This window comes from Kogia breviceps, chromosome 10 (assembly GCF_026419965.1).
Source record: "Kogia breviceps isolate mKogBre1 chromosome 10, mKogBre1 haplotype 1, whole genome shotgun sequence".
NCBI lineage: Eukaryota > Metazoa > Chordata > Mammalia > Artiodactyla > Physeteridae > Kogia > Kogia breviceps.
The window spans coordinates 104,159,590-104,173,636 of record NC_081319.1 but is presented as its reverse complement, the minus strand read 5'-3'; the positions used below and the strand labels follow the sequence as shown (position 1 = coordinate 104,173,636).

The 14,047-nt window shown below is 46.2% G+C and overlaps 1 protein-coding gene across 1 annotated transcript in view; it reads right to left on the bottom strand.

The window, feature by feature from the left end:
* LYRM4 (LYR motif containing 4) overlaps nt 1-14,047 on the bottom strand; it is a 113,622-nt gene that overhangs the window by 50,299 nt on the left and 49,276 nt on the right. The gene's annotated exons all lie outside the window — the stretch shown is intronic.

The window sequence follows — 14,047 nt, the reverse complement described above, 5'->3', positions numbered from 1 at the left end:
CTCTCCATCTATCAAAACCACCCCCCCACCCTGCAAAAAAAAAAAAAAAGGACATTTAACTATGGACAGACTTCCATAGTCCGGCAATCCACGGTGTGGTAAAAGGGACTGGTAAACACTTGGCCTTTCCATCCTGGCTTCCTGTCCCACATCCTTGCTGTTTCTCTACATCTCAGTCTGAAGCAAAGCAGCCGTCTCGGCAGAGCCAGGAAGGCACAACCCTGTTCTTCCTCTGGCTTTTGCGTCTTCCTGGGGCAGTAATAATGTGCTGGTGTAAGCCACCGCTTCCCCAACGCCCATGGAATGCAGGACTGAAGGAACGCCGTGACGGGATGGCATTAACAGGCAACCTGGATCAGCTAAGAAAGGAGCAATGCCGGCTCACGGCTGGACGTCCCAGGTGCTGAGGATAAGCACCACCGGGAATGGGTGGGAAGCGGACAGCCGGGGCCCTGTGCAGGGTCCTGAACCCAATCAGGGCTGAAGCCTGGCCTCCCTCTACAGCCGGCATTCTTCACTGAAGGTGCTATATTTAATTTATTTAAATAATTTATATTTAATCCAAATGAATGAATTCCAAAGCTGATCTATCTAGAATTTCTTTTTTTAAACCTGATGTATAACATATATAGTAAAGTACACACATCCTTAGTGAATCAAATTATCTTTTTAATGGCTGAAATTAAGTAATTCCCTTCTCTGATGACTTCCAAAAGGGAAAAGTAAACGAATGAATTCACTTTCAGCATTACTAATGATCACTTCAGAATGAGAAGAAAAACCTAAAACAAATTTAACCCCAACATTAATTTCAGTAAAACCCAAAGAAGGTGAAAATCAGGGACTTCCCTGGTGGTGCAGTGGTTAAGGATCCATCTGCCAACACAGGCGACACGGGTTTAACCCCTGGTCCGGGAAGATCCCACGCGCCGCAGAACAACTAAGCCCGTGCGCCACAACTACTGAGCCTGTGCTCTAGAGCCCACGACCCACAACTACTGAGCCCGCGTGTCACAACTACTGAAGCCTGTGCGCCTAGAGCCCATGCTCCGCAACAAGAGAAGCCACTGCAATGAGAAGCCCATGCACTGCAATGAAGAGTAGCCCTGCACGCTGCAATGAAGACCCAACGCAGCCAAAATAAAGAAGATGAAAATCAGAAAAAAGAGTTGTTTTTTTGAAAGATCATGTACAGAGGAGATTTTATGTAGTTCCTGTGAAATGACAGGGACGGGCATCTCAAAGCAAGCTGCGTACTACATCGAGTAGAACTGGTCCTGTCAGTGACCTTCAGAGCCTCTTAACTGCCATGGACACTATCTTAGTCCACTGGGCTGCTTTCAGAGAACACCACAGACTGGGTGGCTTCTAACAACAGATACTTACTTCTCATACTTCTGGAGGCTGGAGCCTGAGGTCAGGTGCCAGCAGTGGGGTTCTGGTGGGGGTCCTCTTCTAGGCTGTAGAGTGCAGACCCCTCTGTGACCTTACATGGCAGAGAGCAGAGAGAAGAAGCAAACTCTCCCGGAACCCTTATAAGGGCGCTAATCACATTCACGAGGGCTCCACCCTCACAACCTCATCTAATCCTAATTGCCTCCCAAAGACCCCACCTAATATCACTGCATTGGGGTTAGGGGTTTCCACATATGAATTTTGGTGAGGACACACACATTCAGTCCATAACAGACACAGGGTACCATTTTAAACTACCATAAAGACAGCCAGTGACCCACACCAGTGTCTAACAGCACCAAAGGGGCGACAGACATTATCTGTGCTCAGCTGATTCTACTCAGACGTTCTGCTGCAGTCCCCTTCTCACTGTTGTGCTCTCCAGGGCTCTGCCTGTCTAATGTGTCCTAAACACCTGTATCTCCACATCTTGCACCATAGCCTCTGCTGATGAAGCTTATGTAACCCCCTTGGCAAAAGAGGCACCAGCACATCCTGTTAGGACACATGTGTATAGATAACACATGAAAACCTGACCCTGTCCACACGGGTTCAGTTCTTCTGAGAGCAGGGCTGTGAGGAATTCTCCCCCTGCCTACAACACACACACACCCAAATATCCCCAAACAAGTGGTCAATTGAGAATGTATGAGATCTGCTGGCAATCCCTAGGAAAGTCATGGCTTGCTGAGGGAAACCCTTCAGCCCACTGAAGATTTAGCTGAAATTTAGATCAATACCTACTTCCCTTCATCCCTCGTCTTTCCTTGGAATGTTGAGTGCAACATAAAATAACGCTGAGTGCAACATAAAATAAAAACACGCGTTGCTGTCACCCAGGAAATGTGGCCAAGACTCTAACAGAGGAGCAGACAGGTTACAGAGGGGTGTGAGTGCTGGCCAGGCTCGGGAAACAGGTAGTTTCGGTGATGGAAAGGAGCCCTGGGTCAGCTGGCCTGTCATGCCTACTTTACAGCCCCCAAAGGACACTGGCTGTGCCCAAGCTGCGCGTGGGTGCAGCAGAGCCACAAGGAGCGCCGGGGCCCGGAAGCGATGTCTCTGCAGAGCGTCGAGGACGACGTGTCTGCACTGCTGCCAAGTGCAGAGCTGGCCTGTTCTTAGGGTGCAGTGGGGTGTCGCTCTGACCAGGGCCGTGCAGGGATCTGATCAGATCCAGAGCAGGAAAATGAGAAAAGATTACCAAAGCGATTCGAAGGTGTCAGTTTAAATGAAGGTTTCCTTTTCAAAGTGTTTTTCCGAATAGAAGAAAGGATGAGGCTGCTGCCTCTGCCCCGGTCCTCTTTCGCCTGTCTTGGGGGGCATCAGGCCTTGATCCCAGTGGGGAGGCTGGAGGACCAGCACCCATCGTTTGGTGCCTTTCACTTATATAGTGTCATGGCTTTAGGAGCCTTTTGGCATACGCTAGTTTTTCTGACCCAAAGAGAAACAGGAGAAGAAATGAATAAAATGGGTGGCGTTAAAACAGTTTTCTCTGGCTATACCTCCCTGCTATATAAAGAGTTAACATAAGGTGAGTTCCTTTTAAGGAAGGGAGTTTACTGGCAGCTCAAATTTGCTCTTTGGAAGCAGAATAACGCATGTATTTGCATTTGTGGACACACACACATACACCCGTACACGGTTATATATTCTTGTAAGGATTTAAAAATGATACATAGATCCTGCTCTTCTTGATTTGTTTTCTGAGAATTCAATGCACAACCGAAAAAAAAAGGGGACAAAAACCCCTCAGTAAGTCAAAGTCAGGGTCTAGGTTGGTTTTACCTTTACTGTGATAAAACATATGTAAAACTTATCATCGAGAAGAATTTATTACATTTTCATAAAATTGTGGTTATACATGAAATTTACCCTTTAAACTTTATGTGTCCAGTTCAGGGGCGTAAAGTGCACTCACACTGTTGTACAGTCACCACCTCCATCCTCTCCAGAACTTTCCATCTTCCCAAACTGAAACTCTGCACCCGTTAAACACTAACTCCCCTTCTCCTGGCAACCATCCTTCTACTTCTGTGTCTACAAATTTGACTACTCTGGACACCTCGTGTAAGTGGAATCATACGAGAGCTGTCCTTTTGTGATTGGTTTATTTCATCTAGACAATGCCTTCAAGGTCCATCCATGTCACAGCGTGTGTCAGAATGCCATTCCTTGCCAATGCCAAATAACTTTCCACTGTATGAACCATATTTTGTTTACCCATTTATCCATCAGTTGACATGTGTGTTGTTTCCACCTTTTGGCTATTGTGAATAATGTTGCTATGAACATGGGGATAAATATCTCTTTAAGACTCTGCTTTCAATTCTTTCGGGCATATAAACAGAAACGGAAATGCTGGATCACATATGGTAAAGCTACGTTTTTTTGTGTTTTTTTTTGTTTGTTTGTTTTTGTGGCTAAGAACCTTGTCTTTTATTTTTTTAAATTAATTAATTTACGGCTGCGTTGGGTCTTCGTTGCTGCGCGCGGGCTTTCTCTCTAGTCGCGACGAGCGGGGGCTACTCTTCGTTGTGGTGCGCAGGCTTCTCATCGCGGTTGCTTCTCTTGCTGCGGAGCACGGGCTCTAGGCGCGCGGGCTTCTGTAGTTGTGGCTCGTGGGCTCAGTAGCTGTAGCTCATGGGCTCTAGAGCGCAGGCTCAGTAGTTGTGGCCCACGGGCTCAGTTGCTCCGCGGCATGTGGGATCTTCCCAGACCAGGGCTCGAACCTGTGTCCCCTGCGCTGGCAGGCAGATTCCCAACCACTGCTCCACCAGGGAAGTCCTAGTAATGCTATGTTTAAATTTTTTTGAAGAACAGCCATACAACGTGAATTTTATAAGAGCTTGCCCCATCATGTGTACAGCCTGCTTTTGGCTATGGCTCTGTGTACCAGTAATTTCTTACTGTGCTTAATCACAGGAGATGTGACTATGCCAGATGCTGTCTTATTACGCCAGCCACATAGGCTAATCAGTTTCCTTTACTACCAGCCACACATCACAGGTTCGTAGGTAGAAACAAACAAGCTAAGTCTCAACATAAAACCACAAACGATGATTGAGTAGCGTCTCCCAGGAGACGGTTGCCGATGCCTCTGAAGAGTCCGTAGTCCCCGAGGCCCCTGTGGAACCTCGGGATCCTTCTGAAGTTTACAGCACCTGCTCGCTCCGCTTCCTCTGTGGCCCCGTGTGCGGCAGAGCAGGTGTACGTGGTGACAGTGCGACTTCTTCCCAAGCTTGAGGCTGTTGTGTACTGACTGCCTTCCATTGCTGCCTTTGGTACCCAGCTCAGTTCCCCTGTCCACCTGTCCCTCTGCCAGCATTTGTAGGCTTTTCAGCACCTGTGACATCACCCTGGCTTATCCACATCATCCTCAAATCTAATGACTCACTGTCTCCCTAGCGTGCCCCACCCTTAGCATCTCGCTGACGTCGCCAAGCCCCAGACCCTGACTCAGGCTCCATTCTTCTGCTCCTCTCCACCTTCCAGCCCTGGGCTCGCTCGCCCTCTTCCACGCAGCCTCCCGTTGGTCGGCCCTTCCCGTTCGCGCGGCCCAGCTGCCCTTCCAACTTCAGGGCTGCTCTGCCCAGATGGAGCCTGGTGACCAGTCACCACAGTGATGCCGGCACGGGCACCCCCGCTTCACCTGACTTCTGCTGCTGCATCCTCCTTGCCAAGCCCAGCCCGGGGAAGATGGCACCAACCTCTCTTTCCCTTTCTGCTCCTGAAGTGTGTTATTCGATTTTAGATTTGCCCTCCCTGTTGCACAATCATCCTTGTACCCATCCTTTACAAGCCCTGTCACGTTCTCTACATCTACTGCAACAAAACCTTCTCAACTTTTCTGTTCTCAAGCAATACGTCTTGATCCTATACTCCAAACTTAACACAAAGTTTTGCTCTTTAAATTTTTTGAAAGAATCGGGGCCATGTAGGATAAATGAATTTTCATGCTAAGAAAAACAAAAGTATAAAAGAAATTGTTGATATGTCATTACATAATTATTTTTTATAGCCCCAAACACAAACCAGGTTGAAAGATGAATAGCAAAGCAGGAAAAAGAAAATATGAGCTTCTTTGACTTCTCCTTCTTTGCCTCAGAATTGTCCTGCACGTCTTTCGATCTATTCCATTCTCCCTGCTTCTCCAGCAGTATCTGAGGCTCCTTCAGGAAAACACGCTTTCCCCGGGTTGCTCTAGGACCTTGCTCCATTCAGTTCTTTCTACCCTTTATTGTGTATTTGATGCTTTATTTTGCACTGGTTCCCTCTTCCTAGTCAACAAACATAATAAAATCTTTACATCCTCACAGAAAAACCCACATGGACCTGCCTTCCTTTTCCCCAGATTCTCAAACGGTTGCTCGTTTCCCCTGCCCTTCACTGCCAATCTTCTCTGCTGCATCTGGCGCCTCTGCCTCTGGACCACTAGCCCGCTCTGCCAATTCCGTTCTCTCCCACGAGGCTGCCCTTGGAGTTACGAATGGCCTCTGGCCCGCGTCTCCCCAGAAGGCCTCCTGCCGAGCTCTAAGTGCTGGACACAGGCGCACAGCGCGCCCCGAGGCTCCTCTGCACGCGCCGCGCCCCGAGGCTCCTCTGCACGCTCCTGCTGGTCTCTGGTCTCTCTGCACGCTCCCTCTAGGCAACGTGGCCCGGTCTCAGGCTCTCACCGCTTATCAGGTGCCTTCGGAACTTAGGCCTCCTGCCCCAAGTGGCCTCTGAGCTCTAGGTCAGCATTTTCACCTGTTTGCTGGACACACCTAGAAGACAGGATTCTAGCATCTCCAAGAGAACATTTCTTTCTTCACGTGGGTCCTCTTGGTTCCTATTGCTAACAGCATTCCCACTGAACAAAGAAACAGAGAAACACATACACACACAGTTACACTGAAGACACAAGTGAACTTTACCCACAACAGGGCAGCTCAGATTGGTGACCAGTGCTCTGACCGGGCATCAGGTCCTGTAACCTCAGGCATTCTTTTCACTATGAAAACTGAGAAAGGTGTGAATTAATGTGACATTCTGAAACCCTAGGATGCTGTGTAGAAATAATGAAGACTTGAGTTAAACCAAAACTGTTGATATTTTAGAACAGGTTTAGGTGTAAAGGTAGTAACTGGCTTTGTAATGACGATTTTTGTGTTGTTTTAGCTACTTTTTAAGGTGTTTGGAGAGTTTAAGAGAAGCCACTATATGAGATTAGTAACTGGGCTTTAAATTGGTTGAGGAAATATAATTAAGCTTTTAATCAGCGCTTAAAGGTTTAACAAAAATCCACCTTCAAGTTTCAATGACTGCATGTGTAAGATTACTGAAGTGAGCACTGACTCGGGGATAAACGTGTCCATGGCCGTGAGCCCCCGGGTAGTAAACGGCCTCCGACACTTCGGAGGCGCGCCACGCCCGTCTCTTTCGCCCTGACGGGGGTTTGGAGCCGTACATCTGCCTAGGACGTCGAGGTGCTCATAACCACAAGCCGAGCATGCGTATTGTAGAGATGTGACCCCGTTTAAGAATCTCAGTTTAGGTTCTTCTTTCAGTTGTGTGTAGAGCACAGTAACCAGTGTGGCCGTGTAACGCCTGAAATTACTAGTCAGATGGCATTTTGCTCGACGTCAATGGACCTTCTATACTCTTTAGTTGAAATGCATCAATTTTCAAGGAGGCCATGACCTGAGAGTGGTGAATATTTTATGTTACAGAGAGATTTTTATTGCAAAAAGATTTAGTCTGCACGTAGGCTTTACTTTTATAATCTAGCATTTGCCACACACAGTTGTAGAAACTATAATGAAAGCATCAATCTTAGACTTGAAGGGCGAGTGCCTAGGACACGTGTGAGTTCAGAATTAAGGGCTTCTCTTCCTGTCTTTCTCCCTGGCTCAGTCTCTGCGTGGAAAAAGATGACCCACAGCTGGTACACACTGACTTTTAGGAAGGTGTCTAGGGATCGGGTCTCTATCTGGCAATCCAGAGCTTATGGGCTAATGGCTGCAGCAAAGAGAAAATAAAATATGCTGCTGTGTAGTTTCCGCCCTTTCCTGGGACGTACCAGTGAGAGGCTCCCTATGCTTTTTCCGCCCCTGCACAGCAATCTCATCTGCCCTCGGGCAGGAATCCTAAACGCTTAACTGCAGGGCCTGCAGCTCTGGGTGGCACGTATCATTCCTTTTTAACCCTAGTGAAAATAGGCTACACAGAACAAATGGCAGTGATTATTATTATTCTTGCTGTTGTTATTATTACATTTGGAACCATTATATAGCAAAGAAAGGTTTTCCATCAAAAGGGATCAACGTGTACCAATATAATAATCCTAAGAGATCCTGGTTGCTGAAGTTTCTGGAGAATAAGCCTAGGCTGAGTAACTGCTAAGCCTGTATAGTCTCCTGTGCCGAGCTGCACATCAGAGCTCACTTCTCTCTCCCTCACACCCCTCCTCTTCCCCCTTCAGAGCTGCTAAATTAAGTATGTGGTTAGAAGTGGTCATTTCTCATCTTTTGACTCTGTGCGAAGAAATAAACAGAAGAGGCAGGAAAACAAATCTGGCAGCTAAGTAAGAGAGCCTGGATCTTATTTAAAGCTCTGCTTGAGTGGTTAAGAATAATAAGAACCAAAAGTCTTATTTACTTATGTAACAAAAGCTTGTATAGAAGGTACTAAGGGGGTAATCTAGTCCATTTTCTTGTCTCGGACTGGCCTGCATTGAAGACAAATGCCTTTTCATGTATATCCTTAAATGTCCACATTATTGGTGCTGTGCATTAAGATAAACAAATTCCAAAAACTAAAGCAGGATACAAATGGTGAGTGGAGTGTCAATTCATCATAAAGGGGTTCAAAATTATAACTGGAGAGTCTCCCCTCTTTCCTTTTCTCTTTAAAGGAAAGAAAGCTTTATTTTTATTCTTTCCCTCTAGAAGGCATCAGATATTAGACAACCTGGTGTTCGTGCTTCTATTAAGTCTTGATTTTACTCTGTGGAGATGCTGTAGAAACCCTACAAAAACAGAAAGGACTTGCTTATATTTTATAAAGATCAACCTTATTACCATTTTAATGAGCTAATTTAAGCCATCTGGTGTTTGGAAAATGGATCTGGTTCTCTAAAGAAAATAAACAAGATATTAAATACCTCTTGAGTTCATGCTTTTTTTTTTTTTAAGGAAAAGGAGACCCTTTGGTCATATTCCCTGCATTCTAACACACTCATTCACCCATCAAAGCCTGCTGGGCATCTGCTGTGGACCAGGCCCTGTTTAAGTTCTCGTGGTGAAGAAACAGCCTTTGTTCCCCAGGTGCTTCCAAAGGGCAATACATAAACAGAGGGCCAGCGCAGATACCAGCAGAGAAGCAGGGGCTGCGCAAGTGCCAAAGAAGAACTATGGTCGTGCCCCAGCTCCAGCTACACCTCCAAGGGCCCCTCCCTGAGAACAGAGCCCAAGTGCAGGGCTCATCTCTGAAGCCCCCCTCTCAGCACGAGGGGCCCTGCCTTCACCGGGCAGCTCCCACCTGCTCCTTGGCTGTGCTTCTGGGAGCCTTGCCCCTCCCCTCCCCCTCCTGCCACGTGTCCCCTCATTACAAGTCTCACCAGCTCCTCGGGGCTGAGTCTGTCCGATCACCCCTGAGTTCCTAAGTCCCAGGAGAGTCTGGCACAGAGGAGCTGTGACTGAGCCAGGGAGCAGGCCTGGTGGAGGGAAAGGGCCCGGGCATCTGAAATGGCCGCAAAGCGTGTTTTCCTAGAACGCAGTTTGTCTTTCAGATAGTCTAATCTTCTGGAGACACACCAACATTTATTGGGAAGGGATGGGTTTTGGTTTCAAATAGCTGTGCGTCAAAATAAAAATAGAATACAAACACACACCTCCTTTGTCACAGATGAGCTAGATAAAGTCCACAGTCTAATACTTGACACAAAGAGGACCCTCAAAAAGGCAAAATCTAGTCTAATATGAAATATGCTAGTATTTAGCCTCTGCCCACGAAAAGCCAGGGTCCAGCAGGAGACAGAGCCACGTGGAGGCTGGGAGACAGGAAGGGCCTCCCTCGGACCGCAGGCTGGCCGGCAGCGGCTGCGAGCTCAGGGCAGGCTCCCTCGGTTTCACCGGCTGTGTTCAGGCGGGGTGTAGCGCCCGGAGACACACCCGAGGGACGCGGTGCTCAGGAGGAGCGGGGCCTGTCCTCGAGGGACAGAGGTGCAGGGCCAGATCCACAGGCCGCAGGGGGGCGGGGGCCGGGGATGGACTCCGTGGGGAGCACCCAAGGAGCGCCCGTCAGAGCGGGTCGGATGCTGCTGAGAGGCGGGGTGCGGGCAGGCGAGGGGCTCCTGGCAGTGAGGAACCGGGGGCTCTGCGTGAGCTGCTCCAGCCCTGCTGGGATCCAGCCCGGCGGGGGATGGCGGGCAGGTGGAGCCGTGAGAGCAAGGGACCCAGAGAAGGAAGGGGAAGAGCTGGCGGGGAGCGAGGAGGTCGAGGGTGTTCTGGAGGCGGGAGCCTGGACTGTCTTAAGGGGAGAGGGAGGGGAGGTTCTAGGAGGTTCTAGCAGGTTCAGGGGACGCCTGAAGCAGCAGGGTCGGCAGGGCTCCAGAGGAGGAAACTGGGCCTGAGCCAAAGTGGAACCAGTAACTGCTTCTTTATGAGGTAAAAGGAAGGAGCGAGGGTTTTCTGGCCTGGTAAGTTCCATGAAGACAAAACCGTCTACTTATTCAGTAAACGGCACTGGGATAAGGGGTTATCACTTTGGACAGTCTGTTCCTATGCCAAGATAAATTCTAAGTGCATCATGAATTAAACATAAAAAAGCATCTATAAAAGCACCAGAAGAAAATATAAGAGAATTTAAAAAATCTTGGATTGGGACTTTAGCATGATATAAAATTCAAAGGCAATGAAATAGAATGTAAAGATACAAAAATTAAAATCTTCTGCATAAAAAAAGTGGTAAACAAGGCTAAAAAATAAATGACAAATGAGGGGAATATACTTGTGACAAACACAACAAGAAGTAATAAAACAGTGATTAACACAGGAGAGAAAAACACACGGCTAATATACATAAAGTATCCTTAGCTTGACCCATAACTAAAGAGATACCATCTTTCACAAACTGGATTGCTAAAAATGAAAATGTTGGCTATTCTCAGGGCTGAAGGGTGAGGGTGAGGACAGGGCTGCTGGGATGGTGAGCTGCCCGGCGGCGCGGGGGCTGCAGGTCTACATTTTCAACGCTCACACCCTCGGACTTTGTCCTGAACAAAGACACAGGTGCCAGGATGTCCACTCCTGCCCTGCTCATAATGGCAAAAAGCAGAGATCAATGTCAGTGTCCACCAGCAAGGGACCAGTTAGTTAAATGACAACACAGCCACATTGTGGAATACTTCTCAGATGTTAAAAAAGAAAAACATGTTCTGATATGTGACAATGTATTTTATAAGCTATATTGTGTTAAGTGGGAAAAAAAGAGGCTATCAAGGAGTCTTTACAGTGTAACATCATCTGTGTTGAATAAAAAAGAGTGCACACATCCACGTCCACATCCACACACACTCTACCTCTAACTGCACAAGGGATTTCTGGAAGGCCACATAGGAATCTTACTGTGGAAAGTGAGATTCAGAGCCAGGAGAGGAGGGTGAGGAGAAAAACTTTCTGCCTTTAAATTTTTTATCTTGAGAATGTATTACCTTGATTAAAAAATGACCGTAAATCAAGGTAAATTTCGGGAAAAAAAAAAAAAAAGACAAGAGAACACCCCAAGTTATCTAACTCGAAAATCACAAGGGGCTTCTTGGTTGTGTTTTCTGTTCCCCTTCATCTCAACATATGATACTGAAAATCATTCCAACCGGTACTTAAGAGCTAGGCTCTCTGAGTGTGAATCCTGCCTTCCTCATTTGTAAGGGTGACAGCGGGCATGTTAATTAACTGCTCCTCACTTCATAGTGTTGGTTGGAAGGCTAAATGTACCAGTGCATGTAAATCATTTAGCATAGAGCTTGGTACAAAATAAGTGCTCAATAAATGTGATTTATTATCATTATTAGAACTCGTTCATTTTACAGTTTTCCAGCGCCCTATTACGTGTAATTATCACTTGACTCTCACTTTTCAGATTATAAAACATTATTATCCCATCTCAATCTCAGCAGCCTCATTTTTACTGCGTTTCAGAGAAATTGAGTAGGTAGCCTAAGATCACAACCTAGGATTTGAAAGCAGAGCTTCTGACTTGAATAGTCCCTCCTCCATCATAGCTGTGTCAGGACCAACAAGCCCCTATATTTTGACATGAATTTACGTTGACTGTAAAGCCCTAGGCGTTCGGGACCACCAAACTCTACATTACTCCGTACGGCACCTCGGACAGAGCAAACCAAAGTGCTACTTATTAACTCAATTCTGTTGATGAATCCTTAAAAAGATTTTAAATTTGTCTACAATGGTTAGTGGTGATAGTACAGAGAACTCAAAAAGCACAAAAAAGAAAAAAACAACCCACAAAGGTGCCTAAATCATCTACCTAAGAAATCAATACTTCCTTCATTTAATCTCTGAATCTCATCACTGTTGTCCCCAAATCGAGGCATTTTCATCATAGTGCTACTGTGTTCAACAATGCTTTATACAACAGAAGTTGATCTGACCCAAAGAATGTTTCTTCTGGGCTAGAAAAGTAGACTGATACTGACATCGCCACTTATTAGACAGAAGCAAAAGCATTTACATAACTTTTCCAAGGTCCTCTGAGAGTTAATGGCAGAATCAGATTCGAGTTCAGCCTCCTGCTTTCTAATTTGCCTCAGATCCCACACAGAGGGATCACACTCTTCCTTGCTTTACATTTTTCATAGGATTTTCCTGGAATCAGTTCTGAGTTTATCTTGGAATTATGAAGTATTACACTAAGCACATGGAATAAATAGTAGTGGAGTTGCAGTTAATTCCTGAATTGACTCAAAGTAATTGATTTCCTTGAGGTTTTTTTTTTTTTTTTTTTAAACAGTTTGGCTCAAACTGTGAATGCTCAACATTTTTAAATAGCTGTGACTTTAAATGCTTTCCTTATATATAGATGTATCTTAGCACAATGTAACTCTACTTAGGAAAAGTCCATTTAGAAGAAAATTCATTTGGTATCTGTAGTAGTGCCATCCCTGCTCTGAACTATCTTAATGAGCAATCGGTTGAATGTGAAGGCTCCGTAATGTCTGACACTGAAAATCTAATTGAATGTTATCTGTTGAATTAAAATTACCTCACTCCTGCAAATATACGCACGTAAACACACACATGCATGTATGCACACATAGTATGATAACTTGACCACTTCTCATGTGACTGAAAACATCGAATTCCAGAAAACATCATTTTAAGCCAGTCATCTTCCTCTGACACCTCTGGAAGCATTTTGGGTCAGACTCTTTTCTGGGACATAATGCAGTAAAAAAAAAAACCCTCTGTGCCATGTCTCAGCTGCTCCAAAATGAGTACTTGGAGGAAATGAAGCAGACAGTGGAAGTTAAAATTCTTACGTCTTAATGGTGACGCAGAAGGACAGCTGTGGATTTAAGTAACCTCAAAATCCCAATGTTTTCCTCAGTAAAGGCTCCAGAGAATTTACCGGCAAATATGTTCTATCCCAGATGAAAGAAAGATTTAAAAAAAATGTCTGGACTGCAGTTCCCACACTGCGGATGTTCCTGGGTTAGGGTCCCAAGAGTAAAATCTAGGGTCCCGTATCACGGTATACTCTAAGGTCTTAAATGGAAAAGATCTATCAGAGCTATGGCTTGGTCACTCAGAAGTTCTAAAATCCGTTTTCCTAATTACAAATAAGTTAAATTAGAACACGTGAATCGATGTGTCTCTGATCAGGGAGAGTTCAAACCCCAAATGCAATTCTAAAAATTGCCATAACCCTGCCGTCACTGGTGTTTCCGTTACAGGAGCACAAACGTGCGAATCATCGACTGTGAGAGGGGGAGGGCTCACTGCGTGCTGAGGACGACAGGAGAAGCTGTAGGAACTGATTCCAGCTCCATGCTTGAAAAATGAAAATCCAGGATGAGACCATAAATATTTTTATCAACAAGTAATGGAAAAGCTCTTAGTAGTCTCACAAGTACTTATGAGAATTAAAGCTGTGTTTGGAACTGCAGACTTGAGTGATCAGAGGAAGCCGGAGAGAGCTGCCTGAAGAGTGCGGTCCTGGATAATTTTCGGATTTCAACCTTGCAGCCTGAAGCTTCTGATCCGGAGCCCGTGGCTTCCTGAAACCCAGATACCTCAAGTAAAACTTTGTCTGTACACGTGGACACATTTCTGGGGGAAGGGTGATATCAGATATAAGGCATTGTGTTTAAAACCTGCCTCATATACCTTAAACACACACATATACTTTAACCCAGTAATTTTAATTTTAGGAATTTGTCTTAAAACCAGTTATGGGCTTCCCTGGTGGCACAGTGGTTGAGAGTCCGCCTGCCGATGCAGGGGACGCGGGTTCGTGCCCCGGAGCGGCTGGGCCCGTGAGCCATGGCTGCTGAGCCTGTGCTCCGCAACCGGAGAGGCCACGACAGTGAGAG